Source organism: Balaenoptera borealis (genome assembly GCF_965194805.1).
Source record: "Balaenoptera borealis genome assembly, chromosome: 14".
Classification (NCBI taxonomy): domain Eukaryota; kingdom Metazoa; phylum Chordata; class Mammalia; order Artiodactyla; family Balaenopteridae; genus Balaenoptera; species Balaenoptera borealis.
The window spans coordinates 62,677,522-62,688,869 of NC_138875.1; the positions used below are offsets into that span (position 1 = coordinate 62,677,522).

General features: G+C 56.2%; 1 long non-coding RNA gene across 1 annotated transcript; it reads left to right on the forward strand.

Annotated features, from left to right (window-relative positions):
* The first annotated feature begins 1,242 nt into the window (after positions 1-1,242).
* Positions 1,243-8,273, forward strand: LOC309611059. The gene is made up of 3 exons (XR_014234308.1): positions 1,243-1,659; positions 3,313-4,102; positions 5,621-8,273. It is a non-coding gene; the product is annotated as an uncharacterized lncRNA (long non-coding RNA).
* Positions 8,274-11,348: the final 3,075 nt, after the last annotated feature.

An 11,348-nucleotide genomic window follows, 5' to 3' on the forward strand; every position in this document is an offset into this window, starting at 1 on the left:
CTACCCATGGGCCTCCTATCTCCTGCTCCCGCTCCTGTGTGATGAATAAATTGTGTGCAAAAAGAAAACTCTGGACGTTTCCTCTCTCCTTTCTGCCATCTTCCTCTCTGGGGATGCGGGTTCCTTTCTCCGATGATTGATGATCGTAGTTTCTACAAAGGAGCTGGATTTTGCTCTGGCAGTTTTCAGTCAGTCTGCGGCAGGGACCCTGGGGCCTCGTCACCAGCAGGAGCCCAGTGCTTTCTCTGGGTGCGGCGCTCTCCCTTCTGTGCAGTGAGGCCTGCAGCTGGCCAGAGCTTGCGACCCGCACGCCTGGGGGCTCCCCTCCCAGCCCACCACCCAGACTCCGGTGACGGCAGACAGAGCAGGGCTGGCCTCAGGGCTCCAGAGATGGAGAGGAAGCCAGGCACCACGTCGCCCTGAGTTGCGACAGGTAAAGGCATCCTTTTTCCTGTGTCCTCAGGCCACATTTCCAGCATCCCCAGAACAGTCAAGGGCAGGGCCTGTGTCCCCAGCTGTCCAGCTGTCACCACCTGCTGTGGGATTCCTCGGGCCTGCTGAGGCCGGCCAGGCCTGTCCAGGAGGCAGATGGCCACATAAAAATAGTCGGGGGCCTCGAGGTGCCACTTCTCCAGCTGTTGTGTTGAGCGGAAGCCAGATTTGGGGGGGGGGCCTCAGTGAAGGCATCGGGGCAGCTGCATTGGAAGGCAGGGCCGGCGGGGGGGAAGTCTCACCCAACAGAAAAGTCTTGCGACCCCCCCAGCCCTCCCTGGAATGAGCATCCGACACAACGGTTCTTCTGTTCCTCAGTTTCTAGTCAATCCCATTGCAGCTGAAACAGGTCATATAGGCAGAGCTGCAGAGCCCCAGCCTGTCTCCTGCTCAGGAAGCCAGGGTCTAGGCGGTGGTTACGGGTTCAGTGAAGTCAGGTGAGGACGTCTGGTGGCTGCTGGTTGTACCTGAATCAACAGTCATACAGTTCACACCTGAGAACCGGGGGAGGGTCGGCCTCATGTTCAGTGTTCTTACCCCAATCAAATGAATTTCAAAAATAAAAGAAGCTGGGGTCGAAATGTGTGGCTCGACGGTTTACTTGGTTTCCTCACCTGTGAAGGTGCAGTGAGTACCTGCCTGGAGAGGACGGTGGGGGAACACATCGCGGAAGGACCAGGCCCCCTCCCGGCACTGGGACCCTCTGTTTCTCCCTGGAAAGGATGAGCGAGCCACGTGGCAGGTATCTGGGAGTTGGTCACACATAGATTTAGGAGGGAAGGGCTATAGAATCGGGGCGAGCTGGGCCGTGGGTGTGGGTGGGGAGGGATGTTTTCTGAATCTGGGGCCAGAGGGGCCTGCGGGCGCGGCCGCCACCCACTGCATTCCTGGCAACAGCTGAGACAGCTGGAGGGCGGGCTCGGCCTGAGCTGCGTCTGACTCCCCAAAAAGCCAGGGCTCTCTTGTGCGGAGGAAGGAAGAAGAATTCACACGGCTTCGCGTCAGTACCTTATCTCAGGCACCCTCCCAGCAAGCCTGTCAGCAGAGAAAGCCGCCCAGCCCAGAGCCTCGGAAGAGGGAAGGCACGCCGGACCACTCCCCACCTGCCCTCCACGCCCACCACCCCTGCAGGGAGAAGTCAGGACCAGACACAAACCAGCAGGAGAGGTGGGAAAGCAATTCGGGCAAATACCTGGAGGATCATAATCAGCTGTGAATGATTCTGACTCTCTTAAAAGCACCACCTGAATTTATATTTAACTCGAACAAAACCCTGGTGGAAACCTCTTTGTTTAGGGAGGCATTATACAATTCTTCTTCATTTCCCATTGTAATATTCTGGGCCCCCCTTTCAGAAAAGGGAAGTCCTTCGAGGCTGTGAATTCTGTGCCTGTTTTCTTCCTTCACAATCACTTACTCAGTGCAGTTGCATGTTAAATCACGTGCTGAGTATTACAGGCAACACGCGGGAAGTCTAGTCTCCAACCTGAGGAATTTATAACCCAGCCCAGGAGGCAAGACTTCTACGCGTGGAATGCCTGGGCACCTGGGCACCTGGCAGGTTGGTGGGCGCATGGTGTGCAGTTGGTGCAGACATGGGGCAGGGAGCAGACGAGAGCTCAGCCCTGACACACCTTCTCGGTGCTTCACATCCAACTGGAATCTGGGACCAGAAAAAGGGCCCATCAGAGCATTGCACCTGCAGGTGGCGATGATGCAGATTAACTTAATTTAATCCAGTCTACAGGTTTATGTAGCAAAAAGACAAACATTCCCATTTGTGCGCTTAGTTGTGAAAGTGCAACATAGCTTTAAATATCTTTCCTGTTCCTTACACAACAGCCCAGTGGGTGAAAAGAAGGGCTGGAAAAAAAGATGATCAGGTCCAAAAGATCCAGAGACGTGCAGGGGAGGGGCAGGCGAGCTGTAAGCGCCGGGGGGAGGTGAGGAGGTGACCTGAGGGTCTCTACAGGAAGGGGAGCGGGAGTCCCCAAGGTAGACAGAGCTTGTTGTCAGGGGTCCAAGGTCCAAGCAGAAGATACAGCAGGGAGAGGCGGTGGCCAAGGAGAGCAGGAAACAAGAAGTGGGGGCTGCCCAGGGAGAGGCTCCAGCTCCTAGGAAGGCTGGGGCCGGTGACCCACAGCAGCGTCCAAACCACAGGGAAACAGAGTTCTGTGACTGGAACCAAAGGTCAGAGTTTAGAGCAGGGACACGCAAAATTAAATCTTTTCCACGAATGACATTGCAAAGCAAAGACAAGGATAACTAATCAGTGGACACAAGTTCTGGCCTATAACATATTTATCACAAAAAATGTACCCTGGCATGTATACCAACGCTCGTGGGATTCATCACCCACAAGGCACTGGAAACTACCAATCAACCTCTGGATGTGCAGGCGGGGCGTCCTCTGGGGCTCGGGTGTCCCAGGAAACCCCACCTCTCTGGTGCACAGCTCAGCTCCAAGCTGCAGGTCCAGGGCTTTTGCCCCAAGGCCGGTTGCATCAGTGGCTTCTCTGCCCTCCATCCTAGAAGCCAGTACCCGAGGCTCCCAGCCTGGATGGTGGATCCCACGTCTTGCCAGGACTCGTTGGTCCGGCCATCCAGCCAGCCCTGCCCGTGTTTTCCTGGGGGTCCGCTCTGCCTGTGCAAACAGGTCCTGTCGAATTCTCCTTCAGCCGTTTCCACAAGCCTGCACTCTCACACACTCACGGGCAGCCTGCTTCCTTAATATTAACATGAAAATAGTAAGCATGATGGCGATCACTATTTGTTCCAGCACGTCACATTATTATAAATGTTATTTTCCGTCTGTTGCAGACGTTACTAAACCTCGCAAGGATTATAGTCAGGACCTAATGGTGTCCAGGACGCAGTAAGGACTGTTGAAGAAAACAGGGAATAAATCAATGAATCATCATTGAAGACTTAAACAGTATCCTACGATGGGAGTAGGTGGGACCCAGCCCCTGACCTTAGCAGCTTTGCTGCCAGTGAGTGCGTCTGAGGGCCAGGCAAGATCCCAGGGACGGTTCCCAGGGAAACGCACGGCCAATTTTCCCCGTACTTCTCACCCCCTTCAGCACGGTGCTCCGTCTGCCCCTCTCTGTGTCCCTCTCCCCTTTTCTCCTCCTGCCCTCTTCTCTCTTTCCTGACTAAAAGGTGGAACTTACTGTTTGTTCTATCAACTAAGTCAATATATGATTTTAAATATTTAAATATTTAAATAAAAGGTGGCTGAGTATATATTTCTCCATCATACACACACACAAGAAAACAACTACCTTCCAAATCACATAATCACTTAGATCAATTTCTATTTTGCTTAATGTACCCTTAATTTTTTAGAGCCCAGTGGTCTCAAGCGAGCCAGCAAGGTTGCCTTCTACAACCAGGGACGGAGAGGTGCGTTTATGGGGTACCAACCACACATGCCGAGCGCCTGCTCTGTGCGGGGTGCCAAGAGAGAAAGAAGACTTTCCATACCCCCCACAGTATGCCCAGCGACCCTGCGGGGCTACAGTTACAGCCCACGTCCCCCTGCGGCAGAGCCGAAATGAAGCCCACCTGCCCGACCTCAGACTCCCTGCGGCACTGACCTTTCTTAGTGGTGAGTTATGTGCCCCAATGTCCCCAAGGAGAGGACCCAGCAGAAGTCACAGAGAAGGGGACAGAGAACACTGCAGTTCTCCTGCGGGGGGTGTGGATGAAATGGCAGGGGGAGGCATGCTGGGCAGAGCCAGTGGGAGAGCACCACCCATCCCCCCCCACGGCTGGGTGCCGTCCTGCGGCTCCCAGGCCACCTCCACCTGGATGGGCTCCGGCCTGCAGTCCCCCGCAAAGGCCTTCCTCTTGGAGGGAGGGACATCAGGGCTAAGAAAAGACAGCAGGAAGTGTGTCCGAATGTTATTAATTAATTAATGGTGTTTGGGCGTTGGATGTTGTCTTTTGTTAGTTTTCAGTCTTTTCCAACTTTTCTGAAGCTTGTCTATTTCTCTCCTTTTTAAAAATTGTGGTAAAAAGCACATCACCTGAAATGCACCATTGTGGCCCTTTTTAAGTGTCCAGTTCAGTGGTGTTCAGTTCATCCACATTGTTGGGTACAGATCTCCAAGACTTCATATCTTGCAAAACTCATCCTTTAGTTTTTTGGTTTTTTTCTTTAATTATTTATTTATTTATTATTATTATCATTTTTTTGGCTGTGTTGGGTCTTTGTTGCTGTGCACGGGCTTTCTCTAGTTGCGGCGAGCAGGGGTTACTCTTTGTTGCGATGCGCGGGCTCTAGGCACGCAGGCTTCAGTAGTTGTGGCTCAAAGGCTCTAGAGCACAGGCTCAGTAGTTGTGGCACATGGGCTTAGTTGCTCCACGGCATGTGGGATCTTCCAGGACCAGGGCTCGAACCCGTGTCCCCTGCATGGGCAGGCGGATTCTTAACCACTGTGCCACCAGGGAAGCCCCATCTTTAGTTTTTAATGGAAAAATAATATAAAGACTATTTTTAAAAATATTACCTACCCAAGGCCAGTCCTGAAAGCTGCTGGGCCTCAGCTGGTTTGAAAAACCCTGGTGAAGGTGTGTCTCCTCACCTCTCCCTCCCCAGCCCCTGATGGGGACCCTCCAGAGCTGGTCTCACTGGGCAGCCCCCGGACCCCCACCCCATCCAGTACTGTGTCCCCTCCACCCTCCTCGCTGATGGCTGCTGCCTCCGCCCCAGCCCCGCACACCCTGCCTGTGTGTCTGAGATAAGGGGCCGGGGCGGGGGGAAGCTCTGGACGCCTGGCTGCAGAGCCCTTGACCCCCTCGTGCTGCAGAGGGAGAAACGGGCTCCGTGGTCACACAGCTTGTCAGGGGGTCACAGGGGACCAGATCCCAGGGTTCTGTCACCCCGTTCAGAGTCCATCCTTTTACAAGAAGCTGAAGACAGTTACACTGGGCCGGGGAACAGAGAAGGTGGTCAGGATGGAGCTGACTCCGCGTTTCGGAAAATAAGGAATGCAGAGGGTGAGGCTTGGCTGGTGAAAGCCATTGGGTTCGTTACGGGTGAGACATTGTTCCTCTTTGCTACAGAACATGGTAACAATTTCGTTATCATCCGATCACATCTGTTATAGATTTGATTTTCTAGACTCAGCTTTATACATGAATTTCTTCTTCATTGTGCACTTCCTGGATACATGCTCACTACTTCCTTAAAAACAGATGACTCAGGACTATCAGATTGCATTTTAGGTGAGCTGGGTTTTGTCTGATGTAACTTAGGATGGGTGTTGATCAGTCATAGGATGTGAGAGCTGGCAGGGAATTTAAAGACCGTCTGGTCCTACTCACTCACCTGCAAATGAGGAGACTGACTTGTCTGAATTTAGAGCTTCCAGGAGGCAGGGTTGAGCATCTCGTCAGAGTTTCAATTCACTTCCCGCGCGCACGTAGAACAAAATAGGCTGCAGTCACCCTCCGTGCAGCCTTCCTCTGGCCCTCCAGGGGTTTACCATCACACATCCTACCCTGTCTGGACTCTTGTCTAGAAAAGGCACAGAAAACGGAGTTGTACTTTTGTTCCCAACCCTGCACAAGATCGGCCGAGGTGGGGTGTGTGTGTGTGGGGGGGGTACCTGTCACCTGTTCACCACCATCCGGATGAACCCAACACAGAGGCAGGTGGGGCGGGCAGAGCTGCGAGCAAGAGCCTGGCCTCCTTTGATGTCCAGTTATCCTACTAGTTGGGCAGCCTGGCTGTTGACTGCATCCCAGCCAGCACGGTGCCGGCACAGGACAGACACACAGCTCACGCTGGTGGGTTGGGTTGGACCCGAAGGAGCTGTGTCCCCAGCTGCCTGGTGACCATCATGGAAGGAATAGGGATTCACACACCATCCCCACACACACTTGGCTCCTGTGGACCAAGGGAACCTGCCCTGGTTTTGAAGACCTCCAGCCTTTGGAAGCCCTTCGGGGACGTCCTCCTTGTCCCTGGGAGCTGCCATCCTGGCCTCCGGCCACTCCACACTCCTCTGACCCTCTCTGTCCCCAGTCAGGAAGCAAAGCCCATCACCACGCCATCACCTAGAGAGCCCCGGGACTGCCGCCGGCTGGCTGCGCTCCCCACTGGCCGGCTAAATACTTCAGTTCATCCTCCACCACCACCATTTCGTTTGCAGTTTCCAAACCCACGGGAGAGTTGAAAGAACAATCCCGAAACAAAATGCACACCCACACCTTGTCTGGGCTGGGCTTTGTGAACACTCAGCCACATTTCTTCCCCTCTGAGCACACACGCCCACCCTTCCTATGAAGCACGTGAAAGCAGGCTGCCTGTACCCCCGACATCTCATTATCACACTTAAAATAACATCGGTTAGATATGATCCACGCTCCACACCTGTTCTCCAAAGGCCTGTTGGAGATGAAAACAACTGCAGCACTTGGATCCCATCAGGGCCGCTGTCTCTCCCTCGCGGTTCTTTCCCCTCCCTTCATCTTTTTAAAATCCTGAACAATCTTTGTGGCTTTATTCTGAACTCTCTTCGTGTTTCCCAGATCTTCTGTAATCAGATTTACACGGAAATAAAAGGCCCTGCACCCCATGACTTGCTCATCCAGCAAGGCAGCCCCCCGGAGGCCCCCACTCTGGCCACCTTCCCTGTTGAGAAAGGGAGGCTCTTCATCCTAAAGTAAAACCGGAGGTGGTTGCTGCTGTTTGAGATGCTGAGCCTGGAAAGGCAGGTCTCATTTTTCAGTGGAATAACTGAAATCCATGAGGCAGAGGGCAGCTCATCAGGCAGAGGGCCGAATGGTCTAACCCACACACCTCCCCAAGCATTAGGTGCTCTGTGACCCTGTGTTACAGGGTCTGGGTCTCTGGCCCGGCCGTGATCACGCGAGGGATGCAGTCAGGCCCTGACCTCCGGGGGCCTCACACTGGGCGGGGCCGCAGCCCCTGGGCCTCTGGAATAAGTGTCCCTCTCACATCCACTTGGCCTGTGAGCCTGGTGTTCTGGTTGGTCAAATATTTGTTTAAATACTATATATGAAATACGACTTTTCCAAAGAATTAAAACCCAGGAAAATATACTTTCCTAGACAGCATGACGGGGGCCAGTATATAATAGGTCTGCAGGCTCCACTTGTAACCAGGACCCTCAGGTGGACCCACCAGCTACATTTAGGCTCCACAGACACGGGCCCAGGGCCCACTCGCTAGATGAGCAGGACCTGAGCTCCCCTTTGCAGAACTTCCGGGGAGGGAGCTTTGACAGCTTCAAAACGGCTTTGTTGAAGGTGCAGATGGCGGAAAAGCCCAAGAGTCAGCTCAGAGCCTCGGCACTGGGCACTCGGCACTCGGTGGCCACTTCCCGCTTGTCCCAGGAATCCAGACCCACCCCCCCCTCCCCCCCGCCCCCGCCCCCGCTCCACGGTACCAGCCAGCCTCCACTCCCAGTCCCAGCACATGCCCCTGCCTGGCCGAGCACGGGTGGACAGCCACTCCCTTCCCAAGCACCGTCCTTTGTCCACCAAGAGTCACATCACATAGAAGCACAATGGTCCCATGTCATTACACTTGTCAAAACCTAGGGTTTTAGCTGCAAATAAGGCCACAGGTGGCTATCACCAGCCTGGTCCCAGAGCTTGACCTGGTCCCTTGGGGTCTTTCTCCAGGGGCTCCTCAGGATTTGGAGAGGACAGGATGGAACCTACCTCCCCGTCACCATGACTTTCAGACACGGGCAGGGAGCAGTGAGACCTGTCCCCGGGGTTGGGGGGCTTTTTCCCACCTATATCCAGACCTGGGCAGTGGCCCCAGGTCCTTACCCCACGTGGTGACCGTGGAGGAAACAGGGCAGGGCGAGGGGCTGTGGAAGGTGGAAAGCGAGCAGACAGGAGGCGAGGACCCAGAACTCTGGCTCTGTCCAGACCGGGCCCTGGGTGGCGCCCCTCCCACTTGGGGCCACCGGGACCTCAGGACTCCCTGCCCAGACATCCCTGAGCTTGCTTCACGGCCCCCTCCTCCCACTAGTGACTGTGACACGGAATGTGGCCCAGGGATGGCCATAGTGGGGGGAGGGGAGAGATGGACCGAGGGTTGGTGTGCACAGGAGATGCTTCCCGTGTGGGACGCAGGAACGGTTTCCGCAAGCCTGATTTGTAGCTGCTGTGTCTTTAGCCTGCCTGTGCCCTTGCTTGGGCCCCGTCCGTGTTAGGGGCAGGGGACCCTTTCACTCCCACCTGCCTCAGCGGCAGTGACAACTAAACTTGGAGGGGTGGCGTGCAGATTCTGTACAAAAGCGTCTAGCACTGAGCCCTTGTCACCTCCCCCTCCCCCCTCATGGTGCAGGGGGCAGGCTGGGCCGCTGGTCAGCAGGGAGAGTCCATCAGAAACTCCAGTAAATCAGCCTACCCCCCATCAAATCCAGGTGTCCCTGAGGCCATGCCGACACCTATTCTCTGGCTCCAGTGAACACCTTGGACTCAAATTCCACCCAGGGAGTAGCTTTGGTGAGGTGGCCATTTCAACAAAGCACTGAAGCTGCCAACGTGGGCACTTCTCTTTACTCAGGGGCTTGATTTCGCAGGGACTGAGTGACCAGGCTCTTCCAGGAACCACAGCCCCTCCCTCCACTCCCTGCACCAGACTCAGCACCAGCACACAGATAAAGGGAGCATTTCTTTGGAGTCAGTAATTAAATTGAGCGACGGCAACACGCAGGCTAAGCAAGGGTGCTGGGTTGTCTCGGGTCCTGACTGGGGGTATGGGCGGGGCTGTGCCCCCTAACCTGCTTCCCCAGGTGCCCTGTGTGTAAAGAGAGGTATGGGGACCTACAGGAAGGCAGAGAAGCAGCATTGCAGGGGAGGGTGAGGGGGGACAGGGCAGGGATCTTAAGGTTAAAGAAACTGACCCCTGAAATTGGGAACGTTTGAAAAACTCCAGAAGAAAACATTTTAAGTTCTCCACTTCTTTCAAACCACACACACACACACACACACACACACACACACACACATGCGCGCGCACATTAGGATTTCCCCAGAGTTTTCACGCATCTAAAAGGAAACTGGTGGTGCCAATGACAGAAGGGTTGCTTCCTCATCATGGGGCATTTCCACTTGGCTTGGGGTGGGGTGGGGCACAGCCCCCAGTTTCCACACTCTCCTCACCTGAAGTGTTCACGGGGAAACTCACACACACTCAGGCTGAAGGTGCCAGGGGCTCAGATCCCCCAGGACAACCCTTTCCTTTTACAGACGCACAAACCCAAGCCCAGAGGATCTGAGGTAGCACGGAGCTAGTTGGAAATGGAGTCGGGACTGAAATCCAAGTCACCCTGACTCACTGCAAAGTGGTCATTCCTTTCCACCATAGAGGACCGCTTGGAAGGGGGACCGCAGCTCCTGAGAGCCTAATTCACGCCCAGAAGTGACCTCGACTCTCGCCTGGCACACAGGAGGCATTTGTGGCACAGAAATACCTGTGAGCCGCCTGGCCAGCTGGGCTGCCCACAGGAGTGGCCTGGAGATTCCTGGGTGTCAGGTGGAGCCGTGCCCCTGGGAGGCTGGCAGCGGGGGCCCAGGCTGCTGGGGTGACAGCCCCTGGGGGTTGAGGACCACTGAGAAGGTAGGGTGGGGGACCCAGAACCCTGATGCCAGCAGCTAAGGATTAAAGACTGTTTACCTGCTGGAGGGGCTGTGGGCAAACACTGGGGAAGGGGAGGGCGGGGGTTCAGAAAGGTCGGGCTGCACCTTGTAAAAGGAACAGGAAACCAAGCTTTGCACAGCAGAACTGTCTCCTGGGCCGGGGGAGGGCTTAGCTCATTCCACAGGGAACCCCTGACTTTCCGTGGCCCCAGCGGAGAGAGAAGACACACGAGCTCCATAAGACTGAAGTTTCCTCCCTCCTCCAGCTTCGCACTTATTCACACGCAGGAGGTCCGCGTCCACATCCCCTCCCAACAGCAAGGGAGGCCCCGACCCAGTGATGGGGAAAGTGAGGGAACCAGGCAGAGAGCCCAGACCCCTGCCCCTTCCGGGGCCAACAAAGAGCCTTTCCTCCCAGATTCCGGATGGAGAGGCTGCGTAAACTGTGCAGGGCGGGTGTGTGTGTGTGTGTGTGTGTTCGTTTTCAGGTCCAGCCATGTGTTCACTTTAATCAACTCCATCACAAACTGTTCCAAGTGCTCAGAACCGAAGGGCACCTGTATTTCGAGATGGAGATACAGTAGGGCGGAGACGTAAGAACCCGTGCCGGAGCCTGAGTCGGGGGGCGGGGGTCAGAGTCGCCCCGAAAAACTCCACTCCCGTGTCCCACAGCCCTCTACCCGCTGGGTTTGAACCCGTGGCGGGCGGGGACCATGAGCACCCCTAGGCCCGCGGTCCGGGAACCCGCGAGGGGTCTCCGGTTTCCCTCCGCGCGGGGCAGCGAAGGGGTGGGGGTCGAGCTTGTCCTTCCCGTCCGCCCACCGCCCGCTGCGTCTCCGCCCCGACCCACTCGGGTGGGCGCCCCAAGGACCGACTCTTCCCCGGCCCGGCCCCCCAGCAGGGGTCCCTCCACTGTCCCGGGTCTGTTCTCCCTTCTGGGACCGCGCAGGGTCGAGGCAGCCCGGGAAGAACGGCCCCTGGGTGGGGAGCCCAGGGCGCGCAGGCCGCGGGGAGGAGCGGAGGGAGGCGCACCGACCGCTGGGGGCCCGGGGTGGGGGCAGGGGGAAGGCGCAAGGACCGCGGGGGCGAGGGGGCGAGCGGGTGTGAGGCGGGAGCTGGGAAGACCCGGCCTGGCCCAGGGAGATGGGGGAGGGCGCACGGGTGGCGGGGGTGGAGGGGGCGCGGCCAGGGGGGGGAGGGCCCGGCCATTGGCCAGGGCGGCT